This window comes from Eubalaena glacialis, chromosome 4, assembly GCF_028564815.1.
Source record: "Eubalaena glacialis isolate mEubGla1 chromosome 4, mEubGla1.1.hap2.+ XY, whole genome shotgun sequence".
Classification (NCBI taxonomy): domain Eukaryota; kingdom Metazoa; phylum Chordata; class Mammalia; order Artiodactyla; family Balaenidae; genus Eubalaena; species Eubalaena glacialis.
Window position 1 is genome coordinate 66,709,471 of NC_083719.1, and position 16,960 is coordinate 66,726,430.

A 16,960-nucleotide genomic window follows, 5' to 3' on the forward strand; every position below is an offset into this window, starting at 1 on the left:
AAATTGTCAATCTGGTACAACACATTAATGGACTGAGTTAAATTGGGTCATACCTCAAAACATCACAAGGTGGCAGCACAACTACAATAGGACATATAATTAAGCGAAAAGATCCTTTTCAGATATTCTGCAGTTAGAATATTTAAGAGTTTATAGCCATTGTACATTATATAAAATTTTCTAAATGTATTCTCTTTCATTTAAAAGCAATTAATTTGTTTTATCATTATTGCCAACTTGAAGATGTGAAAATTAAAAAGTTTAATTTTGAAACGTACATTATTTTTAAATATTTTAAATAGACTAAAACATATCACTGATAGACACTCATGGCATTCTTAAGATAGCTATTAGTATCCAGGGTATATCATACAGTAGTCATAAATGTTTTATAAATTTGCATCTTGATTGGTATATTGGAGTTAGATAATTTTATTTACAGTATCTTTTTAATGCATTTATCTCACTCGTGAACATTCACTCAGTAACTTCATTTGTTGGCCTTTACAAGGAGAGTGTTCAGAAGTCTCATGAAGAAATTCTTGTTTGCCATATTTTGGCTTTAGTAACACAAATGTGGGAGGTGGGTAGGGTTATCTGATTTAGCCAATGGAAAATGCAGGATACCGGTTAAATTTGAACTTCAGATAAACAGCAAATAATCTCTTTAGTATAAGAATGTACCATGCAATATTTGGGACATACTTATACTAAAAATTACTCAATTCTTCAATATAGTTTACATGGAAACCCAAGTAGGGGGCAACAGGAGGGAGAAGAACTAGGGGGGAAAATAAAAAGCAAGTTGCAGAGAAATCCGGGATTCTAGGCTCCAAATCTGACCTAAGACTTAGAGGTCTTCAGGACCAAGGAACCAGAAAAAGAATTATAAATGGACTTGAACTAGGCTACATTCTGTGGCGAACTCATTTATATGTTAAGCTAAACAACGTGGGCTAAGATTAATCAAGTACTGTGGTGAATTACCATCTCCACCACACATTGATTACTGATTTTCAAACAACAAAATGCAACAACATATATTTAAAGCTAGCTCAGTTTTGGACAAAATTGAATAAGTAACTGCAATTCAGACATTTTGGGGGCTTACCCACGCTCAGGGTTATCATTATGAAAATCTGTCATTAGAGCCTGAAGGCTCGGAAATGCGATTTTAATTTCATTTAATTCAACAAACATGTCTGGCACCTTCTATGTGCAGAGGACTGACTACGACTGTGAGATATAAGAATTAATAAAACATTGATGTTATTCATCTCGGTGGACATCTATTGTTGATAAAATGAAAGTTAAAATCATTTATAAATAATGGCAAACTCATTCTTAACCAATTTTTCCCGGGTTTTAGTCCTTGGTCAACTGTTTCTCCCTTTGTTCTTCCTTGGAATGAGCTCCTTTCTCTTCCGTATGATTTGCAACTACCATTTTAATACTAAAGACTTCCAAATATCTATTCCAGCCATGACTTCTCCCCTGTACCTAAGTATGTACATTTAACTAACATGAGTTCTCGGCTGTCCCATGGGCACTTCCTATATTAGACTCACCGTTTTCTCCGGACACTTTTATTCTTCCTTTATTCCCAATCTTAGTCAATTGCACCCCTCTTCATGTTATCATCTGCCCTTGAAACATTCACACGATCCTCAAATTCTCTCCCCCATCCAGTGTATCCTTATTAGATCGTGCCTATACTGTTCCATGTCCTTTCTAAACTCATTTCCTTCCTCCAGTCTCAATTTCCTTAAATTTAGAGATTTATTAAAATTATCCATTAATTTTATTTACATTAATTTTATCCCAGTAATTATTTTTTAATCTGAGAAGAGTTTATGAATTTAATGACATTGAAAGATAAGAAGACGACTGATAAGGAAACAAAGGCAGAGTCAGGGAATGGCCTGGGGTTGGGAGGTGTTCAGACATCTGAAATATAGGCACTTGGAAGAGAAGGCGGGGAGACCCCTCAAGCCTCAAGTTCGGCACGGTACTAGGCACTGATGGAAACAACAGGAAGCATTTATAGGGCACTTGCTGAATGTCAGGCACTCATATCCCCCAGCTAGGTGACTGATGCAGGTCAAAGATCACCATCCTCTAAGCTGCAGGGAATTCCGTAGGGGAAGGAAACCAAGTCTCTCAATCTGGGTCATTAGTCCTAGCAATTTAAAAAGTGATGAACACATCTTTATATTACAGGAGCATCTTACAGGAGCATCAGTGGTGGCATAATCAAAGGAGTATAATCAAAGAAAACATAAATAAATCTGAAACAACTAATAACGTGATTATCCGTATGCCCTATGTCAAATATAAAATAGGAAAATATTTAAACAAATGACTGATCATTTGTTTAAAAAGCCAAGGCAAATTTTCACTGTTTTTTTTTTTTTCTCCTCCAGTTAGTTTTCCAGAATCTGTAGTCAGCATTGATGTTGAAATTTCTCTGAAACCAATTGGAAAGTACCTGAGCACACATTTAAAAAAGATGCTGGCTTTGACCCATATTTTCAACATGATGGCCAATTCCTGTGCTTGTCCTATGCATATCCCTGTCTTTTCCTCCTTCAAAACCTTGACTTAGAGGAGTTCTGGACTGACTATGTGGATTCTCACTGCTCCGTCCATCTATTTGGGGTGACGTAAGGGCTCAAACAATAGAACATAAGAAGCTATAGGTGTTCTACCTATCCAGGGGCAGCCACCCAAGCATGGTAATAAAGGGCTGAGAGGACCCAAGCAAAGAGAACAGGAGGGTTCAAAGGGATGGGCTGGGATGCCCCTTGGGGTGGGGGAGGGAGATTGTGTCTGGGCCAAGCCCTGTGGGGAGGGTGGAAGGACAGGTTGTTCAGGCTGTGGGTTAGCAGGACCCAAGGTCCTGCACAAGGGAAACAGGCCTTGAGGGAATCTCTGTGGCCTCACATAGGGAATGGGGATAACAGAGATTGAAGACCATGGAGGACTAAATCGGCTTAATTATACACTGTGGTGTAAGGATGGGAAGGCCCCCAGATGCTTGAAATTCTTTTCACAGAAAACAAAACATTTACTTTACAGAGATAAAAGGCTTGAAATGTAAATGCATGAGTGAAACTCATTCACACTTGGGTGTAATCAGTCAGTCAAGAAATCAATAAACAGAGAAGTATCAGGTTCTTGGGGTAGGGAGCGGAGAGCAGGAGTCGCAGTTTAAGAGGTGGGGCGGGGGTTGGTGGAGAGTTTGGCTAAGTGCCACGGAAAGAGACCCAGGATACTAGGAAGGCCAGCTTCACCTACTTGGCACATTTTACTAGTGATTTATGAGGTGCGTCCATCTGTCTTCTCCACTGGCTTGTGAACTCCTTGAGCCAGTGACTCTGTAACACCTAGCATGGAGCCTGGTGCAAATGGTAAGCACGAAATCATTCTGTGCTCAGGCTGAATTTTAGTTCCCAACTGGCAGACAGCAGCTGTGTGCAAATGAATTTTTGCTTTTCCTGCCCATCCGCATAGACAGATTATTGGAACCCTTGACCTCCTGGGGCTTTGGAGTGTCAGAGCTGCGCTCTCAGGCCCATCTGTGCCCACACAACCAAGAAACAAAGCTCTTACTCACTCAGCTAGGAGATGGCAAACAAGGGAAGATGATTTTAAGGATGCATGCTCAAAATCCTAATACAAAAACTATGAGGCGAGAACATTTTGGTTGTTTCTGTCGCTCAGGATCTTGCAACATTTTCCATTCATTATCATCAATGTGGGCTTTTTGATTTTTTTAGTATCAATTTTCATGGTATAAAGTGAAGGGCCCAGCACGCAGTGCTAGCAGAGTGCCTGGCAAATAGCAAATGTTCAATAAATTTTTGTTGAATGCACAGATGAACGCATGAATGATCGATTGAGGTGATCCCCAAATTCCAAATAAGAGAGTCAAAGTGAGGAAAATTCACATCATATAGGTGGAGACTAAGCTGAAACACTATCCATAAAACTTTGTGAGAAGTTGAAGAAAATCCAGATTTATCATAAAAATAATTGAATGTTATTAACTTAATTGGATTTTATTTAATAAGTAAATGGAATTGGAATATAGTAATCAGAATTTTGGAACCAATCAAGTAAATTGTGTTCTCTTCGGGTTAAGCAAGGTTGGCCAAAAGGGGAAATTTCTGTTGCCCTTATAAGACTGAGGACCTATCCCTGAACTTCCGTAATTTTTCTAGGTTATTTAGAAAACTCTGTGAGTTTGTTTGTTTTGTTTTGTTTTGCAAATAGCCCCCTGGCTTTCTTGCAATACCCCCATCTCAGATATCACTCCCCTATCCCCTATTGAGCTATAAAACAATTAATAGAAGCTCAAAATAGTCCAGCAACATTTGCTATTTTAAACAAACCTGGTTTTGTCTGAACATAGCTAAGAACTTTTCAGCCCCAGCAAAGCCCCCTCCAGGTCTCCACCACTGGAAAAAGCCATTATGCGGAGCTCCTACAATACAGCCAAGAACCCAGTAGCGTCAGACCATTTCAGAAAGCTTGGCTGGTTCTCTCTTGTAGACTTTGTTCTTCTCTAGTATCAAGTCGCCTGAAACCGTTGTTAAAACTTCTTGTAACGGTTTTCCAATTCATGACTAAATTTCTACTTTGAGGACCTCTGACTTTTAGGCAATCTCTCACTAAAATGAATCTATGATTCACGCTAAATCACAAGGATGATCAGATGAAATTTTAACAGAACGCTGTGTTTCTGGTGGATAATAACTCATTGGAAATAAGAATTAAGATAATTTGCTTTATTTTACATGATTGTTGATGTTGATTCCAGCCATTACCTCCGATCAAGTCAGGCTATAATTTTGTGGCATTAATGAAGAAAGACTTAATGAGCAGCTCTCCTTTCACAGCGTAGGTCTCGCTGTTGTACACAAAACCAAAGTCCCCTAAACAGGAAGGTTGCATCCCACACGAGCAGGCCTAACTCGATTTGTGGATTACACCTTCAGAGCTCAGCAAGCAACAAATTAATCATTTTTTTTTTTCCCCGACTGAGGCATTTTTCCTTCCAATCTGAATTTCAGAACTTGTCTTGATTAAGGCTGATGTGCTGAACACTGTTGCCATTAAGTCATATATCTTGCAAAGAGCCAATTGGAGTGATAATTCATATATCTCCCAGAGAAAAGTTTTTCAAAAGTCTCTGTGCAATATTCTGATGGATTAATCTCCTGTGATATCCTGATGCTTTTTATTTATTTATTTATTTATTTTTGGCTGTGTTGGGTCTTCGTTGCTGTGCGGGCTTTCTCTAGTTGCCGCGAGCGGGGGCTACTCTTCGTTGTGGTGCACGGGCTTCTCATTGTTGTGGCTTCTCTTGTTGTGGAGCACGGGCTCTAGGAGCACAGGCTTCAGTAGTTGTGACACATGGGCTCAGTAGTTGTGGTTCGTGGGCTCAGTAGTTGTGGCGCACGGGCTTAGTTGTTCCGCGGCATGTGGTATCTTCCAGGACCAGGGCTCAAGCCCGTGTCCCCTGCATTGGCAGGCGGATTCTTAACCACTGCACCACCAGGGAAACCCCTGATGCTTTTTTCCAACAGTGGCTTTCCTTGTAATTGTTCTTGCTTAAGATTTTTTTCTATCATGTCGACTTAGAAGCAATGTTCCTGCTTCAAAACTACATATGAACAACAGGTATAGATGAAGTTGTTCTACATGCTGATCGTTAGTGTCTGAGAGCAGTATTCTGTAAAGCATACCTCACTACCCAAAAGCAATTTTTACTCTTATCCTTTTGCATTTAGTGAAAAAAAATCTAAAGAATATGTAATAATATGTGCTAGTATCAGTGTGCTAACCTTTTAAGCTAATCATTAGTTACCCACTTAAAATCAGTAACAGTAAACTTTACAGAAATTTATTTCCATTTGAGAAAGTGATTCAAGATTCACTCTCCCCACCCTTTTTTAAGCTAGGTCATGACATCTCTGCCAAAAACCAATCCTGTATTAGAAGCGAGTTACGGTTATTAAACTGTATCCTCATGGAGGCAGAAAGTTGATGGTAAATTACCCAGTAAAGAGTAAACTGATTTTAAATGCAACTACCGGGAATTTAATCAACCGTTAAGTGGTGCCTTGATTTTTAAATTATACAAAAGTCAGCTGCTGTATTTTCTACTCTGAGCACCTACCCCAACGTCTGGCCTGCAGTTTGTTCAATGACAACAAAATAGAAATCTCAGAATTTTTTACTAAGAGGCTGGTGAGAAAGCTTTCTTTGACTAGTCCACTAGGTGGCACATAGGGACCGTGCTTCACACGTGGAACCTTCACAGACTCTCCCATTCATAGTGTAAATAAAGAGCTGCATTATTAATTTATACCATTGCGTCCACTCTACACCTAATATTTGTTTAACCAGCTGTCTCCTCTAATCCTCCTTAAACACTATTGATTAAAATCCTAAGAATATTCAGGTTTCCATTCCAGTTTTTCCCCAACAATATATCGTTACCTTTAAATAACAGACTAAATACATTTAAATACCATAGGCTAAGAACTAGGGTTACTAATAAGGAATACAGGAGGTCAGAAAATTAACTAAAGGTAACAGAAGACTATAATGTAAAGGTTATTTTCAAATTTGCTCTGCATTTTGCTGGAATTTTAAATGGTGGAATACCATTATTTAAAAAATGTAACCTGGAAAATAAAACATGCATGGGGCAAAAGGAAATGAAAAGAAAACCATTTCTGAAAAAGGGAGTTATTTTCTGAATATGCCTCTTGTTCATCTTTACAAAGATGAAGTGCTGTGCTACCTTAAGATTCAAAGACTTCTTCAACTACTCAGAAAATACCGACATTCCACATCCAAGATGCTAAAAGGCAGGACTGTTTAGTAGACCATCTATTCATAAAGCATCTTTCTGAGTTCGCCGAATGTATTTATCCTGGATGTGTTACCAGCTCCCAAAGGAAGGAAAAGGAAGTGAAACCACTAGGGATATAATGAATCAATTCTTCTCTGTGAAAGTATCTTCAGTTCTTCTAAATTACAGTGTCAGTCATTCCTCTGAGAGACAGGGCCTAGCTGACAATAAATGGCTCACTTTATAAGAACATGATGTTCTCCTCTTGCTTGTTTCTCACAGAAAGCCCAGGCCCACTGAACACTCCTCTTCGGAATACTGGCCTCTAGGTTCACTCTCTTTGGAGACCAGTGGTCTGCAGGTTGTTGGGTTTCTCTTGATCATTAAGTTACATTTAAACAAAATTACTTCTTATCTAGTTTTCCCATTTTTAAGCTGTTTTCAATTTTCTGAAGAGATTACCAAAACATGTAGTCATTCTCTTAGCTTAAAAATTAAATTATTAAGAACATATAGTCCCAAAGTGTCTAAAGGCTAAAGCTTAAATGCTCAACCAGCATTTGGCATACATTCTATTTTACTGAATGAAAGAAAAACTTCTTTATTCATAAAAATATATGGAACTGAAGTTAAAAACTGATGTAAGGATTAAGAAATATCACACTAAAAGTTATCCAAAGAGAACTGCTATGATGTATTTTCGGTGGAACAATATTCCCATTTTATGATTCCATTAAAATATCTAAGTCACTAAAGGGTGTATAAAATGACTGCAAATTTAGTACACTGAAATAATCAAATCGAAATGGTTACCAGAAACTACATTTGTAATGAATAAATATTACATTGCATTCAGAAATTAATTCACAGGCTTTATTTCTTAAGAACCATTAACTTCCAAGAGGTATGTTTGATTTTATGACATCACGCTGGAACGTGTACAGGAACACTTTCCACCCTAAAAACTCCCAAATGTATTGGCTACTTTGTGTATTTTTCCAGGGATAAATGAAAATAAAATAACTTATTTTCAAAATAATAAACCATCTTATTTGGAACACAACAGTCATAGTCAACGGAAGAGAACAACTTCATTTCAACCCAAAAGAGTTCAGATTTGCTTAGGATGGTAAATAAACAGTCTCAACACAAATAATTCCTTTAAGCAACTTTTAAAAGTAATCTTACCAACCATGACTTAAAACATCTTTTTTTCAGTGCATTAATATTATCTACCAACGTCATTCTATATATGAAAAGCATCATAATTCTATGATCTTAATTTCACAATTAAGTTGAGAAGAGTGGACCAAAACTGGTAACATCTCAAAGATTATCAATCTAACAGGTATTACTTATGATTACAGTAACTTTCTTTTTCACATAAACTTACATATTCTCTAAAAGAAAACTCATACATGTGGAATGGACATTCCCATTCCTCAGCATTTTCTTCAGTCTATACTATCCTTTTTTTCAGGTGTTATAAAAATGTTTGTTGAAATACAGATGGAAAAGCTGCCACTTGGAAACCATGCATCTACCAGATTTACGGTAGCACTAGCAAAAGCTGGGATACTGGACTTAATTCTTGCCCCAGTCGAGACTGAGCTTGTTTATTGCAGTACAGTATTTTATCTGACAATATGCATCTTAAAAAAAGTTGAGATGTCATGTTAAACTCAAAAGAAAATTAAAGAAAATAGAAGTTATTTTAATGTATACATATATCATGATATGAATTGCTCTCTGAAATCTTAAAGGTATCAAGGTTTGACAGAAAGAGTAAAAAAATTATGGAAGTTTTACCTTGTCCTAAAATCCAGAAGTTCAGATGCTCTCAAGTCCTGCTGAAGTTGGAGCCTGGAGATCAAGTGAAGCTAGGGCTCTTTCCTCTCACCTTAAGTTTGTCTCTGGGTAAGTGTGTGTGCTTGTGTGAGTGTGTGTGTGTGTGCCTGCGCCGCGCAGAATGTCTCTTTGTGGCGCTGGATGGCAGAGGTCCTGGTCCTGGGAAGAAGGAGGCACTTTCTCACCAAGAGCAGAAGAAAAGCAAAGCAGCGTCACCAGGAAAGTTCTCCTCCCAGATCCCCTAATTACAGCCTAACGTGCACTTCATGCAAACTTCAGGGAGGAAAGGAGGGGCAGCTCAGTGCCCAGACCTTGTGAAACAGCAGCCTGTTAGATGACTTTGCCCTCTGCTCCGATCCCCGAGTAACTCGCTCCTCTGGGGTTCAGGCAAAGCGGTAGCTAAAACCACAAGCCCCCCACTCACAGCACACCTCCTGGATCTGTCCAGAGGGGATGGGGCAAGGGGCTTGTGGAATGATCGTGGGGCAGCGGGGTGAGGCAGACAAGCGAGGACAGTGAATTTTCATTTTGTTTTTTAGCCTCTGCTTAAAAGGAAAATCCAAAGGTAGGAGAGGTCCTCGCTTTCCCGCCTCCCTCTCCCCAAAGTAGATCCAGGGTAACCAAGTAGAAAGGTAATTATGACAACAGCGGATAAAGCTTCCTAAACTTGAGGTACCCTTTCACCCAAATTGCCAGAAGTATGCTTTCTTGTTTACTGGACTCAGTATTGATATTGAGTTTGAATCTCTGTTAACAAACAAACAACTGCTGTCGTATCCCTGGATGACAGAGCTCAGAGAACCTAGATTTATTTAGAGTGAAGAATGCGAGGGGCAGACAGGATGGGTGGGGTTGGCTTATGGATCCATACCCAGGATTAGAACCAGATGGGTACAGGGCGCGCGCACGCACACACACACACACACACACACGCACACGCGCACGCGCGCGCGCCCCTAAAATAACCACTGGGGAAGATGCTGGGACGCGCGGGAAAACGCCTCCTGAACAAATAGACATTTATTTATAACTTCTGGGAGAGTATATAGGTCCATTGATTCCCGCTTTGAGTAACCAAGCGTTTTGGAGAGGAAATGGCTTCATATTTCAATAACAGAGCCACCTTTGATGGAGCCTAGGAGGGGAAAAAAAGAAACACACCGCAGGAAGCAAACGGCTGTTGCAGCCGCCGGGAGGAGGGAGCAGGGCTGGCCCGGGGATGAGGACAAGCAAACAAGCCCGAGAGGCCCCAGACCAGGGAGGAGGCGAGACGCAGGCCGGTCCGCCTGGGAGCCTACGGGTGCAGGCACCGTGGGCGCAGGGCGCTCAGGGGCGTCCAGGGAATCGGGGCTGCGCTCCCGGCTCTCGCCCGCCGGCTTGGGAGGCGCAGGCCGGGCTGCGGGCTCGTCACGTCGGCCGCCGCTCAACTGGTGCACTGGAAGGGCAGGGGAACCGGTGGGGCAGAGGTTCTGGAGAGCCAGAGGACTGATGGAGCAGAGGATTGGCGGGGCAGGGAGACTCGTGGGGAGATGATCTAGTGGGGTGGGAGGCACGGGGACCAGTGAGGCAGGGACGCCGGTGGAGCAGGTCACTCGTGGGGCTGGTGAACTAGTGCGGCAGGGGGACAGGTGAGGCAGGGGCGCGAGTAGGGCGGTGCGCGCGGTCTGAGCTGCGCTGGAGGCGGCGAGCGGCGCTATTGTCTTGGAGATAAAACCTAAGAAGTGTTGGCAGCTTCCTCTTAGAAGAGAGGCGGGAAAGAGTTCTTTAAAAAAAAAAAAAAAAGTCTTCTTTCCCGCTTTTCCCTGATGTATTTCACCGGTTCCTGCCCCCAGGCTCACCCTTGCCATTCGAGTCTTTGGTAAATTTACAAGTGCCTCTTGAAACGATTTTATTCCAAAGACAAACCGAACACCCACAAAGTCTGGCTGAATGAAGACAGTTATATTCGAAATGAAATAATTAAAAACGAATCCTCCAGCAGGCAATTCTACACTTTTTTTGTAATTTCAAAACCTGGGCAAGGCGCCTCTTTTTCATTTTTTCTGTTTGTCCTCACAGGGAACAGGCCGCTCTAGGCTTTGCAATTTTATGTCGTTAATTTCGTAGCTATTGAGACAGCTGTTATACTGTAGGCCTCACATTAACTGCCAATAAAAATAAGATACATCTCTGCCTTTCAACTGTGAAAAGAGTTTTTATGCTATTTCTTGTAAATGTTCAGGATGGTATGTATTTTAAGGAACATAAAGGAATTGGACTTAAGAATAAATATCCTACATTTTTTACATTAAAGCTCCACAAAGGTGGTGAAGCTGGTGGTACGTGGCTAGGAAATGATATAAATATAGTGAGAATACTGATCTTGTTCCCTCAGCTTAAACACCTAATCTCTGGGAGTTGCCTGGGCAGTAAATCAGATTAGCTGGTCCATCCATCATGGCACGTGTTTCTTATTCTGCGGCCTTCTCCATGCATATACTTATTCCAGCAGAGCATTAAGAGAATGTAATGTGTTCTCTTCAGAAATTGTTTATTAGCCACATAAAACCATCTCTTCTGCATTTTAGATCACAGTGAGTTGTACCAGAATTTTTTTTTTTTTTTCTTTCAGGTAAAACCCTACCAATTGAGATAGGCTTCCAGAGTCATCTCGTCAATCCTTCCCCACCCCTATTTCCTATCTTCCCAGATAGGCCAGTTGCTAGCTGTGTAGTCAGGCCACCTGAGATGGCTATTCTCTTGCTCTCTGTGCATCCCCTGGTGGACCAGTCCCTGCTTTACTTAAATCCTACTCACCTGAGAGATCCTCGTACAAACTTGCCTCTAGCCCCAGCTAGTGATTGTTCTAATCTTTAGATCAGAACATCTCCACCGGGATAGCTTATTAAAGGGGTGGGGAGGGGCATGCCCCTCTGCTGGTTTCCCTGGTAACTAATGAGCCAACCTGACTTCAATTCCCCCTATAATTGGTAACCTCCCCTTCCCCCGGGAGCCAAGACTGTTGCCATGTTCTGCTCGATGCCTGCTGCACTCGATGGGGTGCTGCTTCAGGACCTTGCTTCCGACATGTAAGATCCTCCCCTCTCCATTAAACCAGGGGCCCCCAAACCCTGGGCCGCAGACCGGTAGGAACTGGGCCGTGCAGCCGGAGGTGAGCGGCAGGCGAGCGAGCAAAGCTTCATCTGCTGTTCCCCATCGCTCCGCCCCGGTCTGTGGAAAAACTGTCTTCCACGAAACTGGTCCCTGGCGCCAGAAAGGTTGGGGACCGCTGCATTAAACCCCTGACTTCTCTGGCACTGACTCCAGGCTCTCGCTTAGGTTGAGGCTCAGCACGTACAGGCTTGTAGGCCTGTGGGGTGCAGCCCAACACTAGCCTTTGTTAAAAGATCCCCAGTACAGTGTTCTTAATCACAAGTACTTAAACCTGTCAATAGTGTATATTTAATTTTACTGATATGGATGCATGTATTGATATTATATACATTTCGATTCACTTGGGGGTTCACATGGTGTACTAATTATTTAAAATTTACACTGGAATTAGCTTTAAGTCTTTTAAAAAAGATTTTTGTGTTTAGTTAATGTTCAGTTTTGTACCTATTTACAGAGGTATACATTACTTTGATCAGTCATTATAATTATGCATCAGGGCAAAGTCATTATAATAAGCTTTGGTTAAAAAAATCAAATCAAGTAAGTAAATTAGTACAAATCTATTTTCATGACTAAATAATTTTACAAAGGTATAAGTTGTAGAAAAATATTAGAAGACAAATATCTTTTCAAGGAAAAGCATATCAAAAGATTATTCTGGGTATGAAGATTCCTTCTAATTATTAACATTAATAATTCATGTGGAAATGTTCCCGAATGCAAGTTTGTGTGCCCCATGCATGGTGAGGCCAAACAAACATTGGAGTTTGGAGCAGAGAAAGGTTTATTGCAGGGCCAAGCCAGGAGAACAGGTGGCTCGTGCTCACAACCCCAAACTCCCCCGTGGTTTTCGCGGAGAAGGTTTTATAGGCAAAATGTGGAGTAGGGGCTGCAAAGTGTATGACTTTTTTCTGATTGGTTGGTGGTGAGGTGACAGGGTGTTGCTTCCCGGAACCTGGTCCTCAGCCTGAAGTTCCCATCCTCCACCAGGGTAGGGGTCTTAGTTCCTGCAGAAGAACTCAAAGATACTGTTATGTATATCCCTTCAGCGGGGTGGGGGGGGGGGCGGGGGGAGCGGGGGGGGGCGGGGAACCGGGACCCTGACCCATTGCTGCACTATTGCTTCTTGACTGTTCCTCCCCTGTTTCTGCATTCCCTCACATCCCTGATTAGCTATTGTTTGAATCTGCCCTTTGGAACTCAGGTAAGATCTAGGAGGCTGAATGAAACCTATTTCCTACAAACAAGAAACTGGGGACACGGAAAGGATTTGTACCTGGGAGGGCCCCAAAGGGTCCTGCTGAATTTCAGAAACATGTCTTTCATGGCCTAATGAAGTATTTTGTTTTTGTTTTGGAGAAGACAGGGCGAGCAGCTTTCTTAAATTACAAGGAAAAAAAAAACCAAATATTTTCTTCAAAATTAATTTTCAAAATGACTTATGTGCTTCAAATTCATGTTTTACCTTAAATTACCTGGCTAAGTGCTAGAGATACAGAGCCTAGAAATTAAATGGCAAATCAAGGTTCTGGAAAAGCCAATACCAATTTAGAGCTAATGGATATTGAAAAGACCTTGTTTAGCATAATGCAAAAGTATTTTTTAAGAATGAAAAATAGGTCAGAATGGTGTTATAAAATGTAACTTCGCCTTCTTTTGCTAATTGTAAGACAATTTGAGTAATTGGGTTGAACCAGATAAAATGGAATATTCAACCATTTTTGACCTACCAAAAAACGCAATTCATCTGGCTTAACCTAGCACAGACTTAAATATGTGCATAGTATAAACATAGCAGGAACATTTTCAACATTTAAAAAATATCGGTATAAAATATCATGAATCTTTAATGTGTGATAAATTTGCAAGCAGAGTGGTATTCCTCCTGGCATATTACACTTCTAATGAAATATACATTTATATTCAAATGGAGATTATCTAAATTCATCTCCTTTTCAAACTCTGAAAGTGGCTGCTCTATTATCTACTGAATTTCAGAGAACTCCCTCCCAGTGAATTTGTGTTTCCTGGAATTTTTGCCTCAGACTAGTATCATACCTGGTGGAACATCTGCTAGGAAAAAGGTGCAGCTATGTGCACTCTGAGGTACTGGGATGGGGGTGGGGAGGAAAGCCATTTGACCTTTCCTGTCTGAGGGCTCAGAACTTCATTAAAGCATCCCTTGGGCATATGGGCATAACCATGAGAAAGACATAATTTGTAATTAAGTCATTCCCACTGGCTATATTCCTGTTGAACTCCATGATTAAGATACAAATTCAATATTTTAAATGGTCACAAAGCATTTGATAAAAGGTTATTTTGCTTTTAATGCAATGGGTGGGATGACTTTCCAAGGGCCCACTTTTTGTACTCTCACTCTCAAAAAGTATCCTGCAGAGAAACTCTTCAAAGGGCAAATGAAGTAATTAGGCAATAAATTGTTCAAATGTTAAAAGCAGAGATGTTCCAGAAGCTAGTGAGGCCACATGAATATCATACCAAGTGATAAATATCCTCAACTCCTGAGAAGTTAAGTGCCTGCATGTTCTCTGGCTTGTCTGTTGGATTGGTTTTGGTTTCACAGCATCTTTCCTGTAATCTATTGTTCCCTCAGTGCGTTTCTTTTGTCCAGAATGCCCAAACTCTTTCTTTAATTTTTCGGTACATTGATGTCTATTTGATTATCAACTAGGTTATACTCATTTTGCAGTAGGGCCCAGATTTAGTCCCATCTCCTTTGTTGTGCTGTGTTCATTGTTAAGAAACTTCTTCCCCCACTCACAATCCCATATTACTCTTAAGAGCACTCATTGGCCAATTTTATACTACCTTGCATTTTATTTATATTTTCATGTATTTAGTTTTTTTAAAATCAGGTGTACTGTAAACTCTCTGAGGGGCAATATAATATCTTTGCATCTTCAGTTTCTAGCACACAGCCTTGCTGGTAGAAGCTGATCAAAAAATATTTATTGCTGTTGTTGAAGATGACAATGTCATCTTTTATATTCAGGAGAGACAATAAGAACAAATGAGGAAAGCTAGTTATTGAACAAGCTAGTTCAGGGTATTTTGCATTTAATAGCCAGTGGCATAAATAGTAAATCATCAGAGGTTGATTAATAATTTGTATCATTGTTATTGGTCTCATAGAATTAAAGGAAACATAATACATATTTTTCTTCCATGCTTGGCTGATGAGTGATTGTATAAATGATAATCAACAAAGGTAAAATATTTTACTCTTAAGAAACTAGGTTGATGTTAGTCATAAAATAAGGTTATTGTCTTAGAATTACAATATCAGCCACTTGAATATTGATTTTTTTTGCTTGTATTTATAGTTATTTTAAATTTAGGCCAATTATAACTATCAATAAATGTAGTCCTTATTGTATTTTTTTCTTGCTCCCTATAACCTTCAGAGAAAAGGATGTCAAGTCTAATTGAGCTAAAGTGATTTATATACAGTTCTTCTTAGGGTAAAACGGGTGAATTAGCTAATGCATCAAGGTTGGCATAGGGCAAGACTACTCAGGAGAGACTAAAGTGTAGGGCTTTGATTATTGGGAAGTGAAGGAAAATAGTCCAGCCTTGTCAGGAAAATGGAGAGAAAGACAGGAGTATATTGTATCAGAAACCTATGGAGAAGAATTTCAAAAGGAAGAGACTGGTTAAGTGCCAAGCTTAGAGACAGTTCTACTAGAGACGAGAAGAGAATATTAACCTAAATACTTAGAACAGCACGCCTCTTAGTAAATTTTGACTTAAGTGGTTTGGAATAAACATCTGGATGTTTTTAAAATTGTCTATATCGGTCTATGCTAAACTTGATAGGTAAAATCTATTTTTTTTCTTAATATCACCAGAAATACAGAATTAATTCTTTCTTTGCATCCAGGTTTTAGGCAGGCACTAGGCAGTATTTAAAATAGCTAATATACCTATCAATATCTTTATATTCATGTATCTATCATATATATATACCCTCCCTTTTTTTTTTTTTTTTTTGCATTAAGTTCATTAGGAAGCTCACTTGTGGTCTATTTTAAGCACTGAGGAAGTAAAAGGATTTTGGAGGGAGCCTTTGAACAGTACATGGGGAAATAGTCTTACATGCATTTATCTTAAACTTCCTTTCACAGACTAGCTCAGCCAATTGATTCTACTGTAAATAGGAAATCTGCACTTCTTCCTTAACCACAATCTAGTTGTTCCAACATATGGCTAAATTAAGGCACAAAAGGTTAAATTGGAAGGAAGACTCTTATGAATAAACAAAGAAAGGAAAAAGAGGAAGTATTTCTCCATTTTGTGTCTAATTGCTACTGGCCTTGTTGCTGAATGCACCACAATTCTTCAGTAATCCTGCCCTAATGTCAACTAGAGAATATTCGCTTGCTGGTGCAAATGCCTGGTGTTGGATCTCTTTTGAGCTTAAAGGCCGGTAATTTGGGAACATGAAAAATTTGCAAAGTTGAGGTGCCTATTATCTCATCTTGTACATGGAAAGAAATGTCAGTAACTTTAGAATCTGGTGATCTCTAGGAATTTTTTCCCTATTAATGTTCTCTATTCTAAACTCTGTTGACCCCCTTCCAGTAACACTTAAATAGAAATAGAAAGTGTTTAGAATGAAAAGTAAGCTGAAACGATTTAATTCAATCCTTTACTTTCTGGATAAGTAAACTGAGTCTGCTCAGATTAAGGAATTGTCCCCAAAGTTATGCACATATCCTGATTAAGTCTGTGAATTGTCAGAGCCACCCATTTCTGCGAATCGGAGTAGTACTTAGGATGCAGTTGTGACCAATGTACTTCTTTTAGAACATAGCTAAGAATTAATTATTTCTTCCTCTCCATTTATTACCTTATATCTCTGTTATGGAACTTCGCACAGCTCAGCTCATCAGTTGGGTATATATCTATCTCTCATTATACTGTGAGCACATTGCTTGTTCATGTCTAATTCATTCTTAAATCTTCCAGTGTTGTCTCCACCCCATCCCAAGCTCAGTGTCTTGCCCACGTAGGGGTAGAGAAAAGCTTGATGAATTGAATCACGTCATAGAGAAAGCATGTTAGCAGGGA

General features: G+C 39.9%; 1 protein-coding gene across 1 annotated transcript in view; it reads right to left on the reverse strand.

The window, feature by feature from the left end:
- Nucleotides 1-8,884, reverse strand: part of HAPLN1 (hyaluronan and proteoglycan link protein 1) — a 68,258-nt gene extending 59,374 nt beyond the window's left edge. The window contains exon 1 of the mRNA XM_061187977.1: nucleotides 8,675-8,884. The gene's annotated coding sequence lies outside the window, so the exon portion shown is untranslated. The remainder of the gene's footprint in view (nucleotides 1-8,674) is intronic.
- Between the last annotated feature and the right edge of the window lie 8,076 nt (nucleotides 8,885-16,960).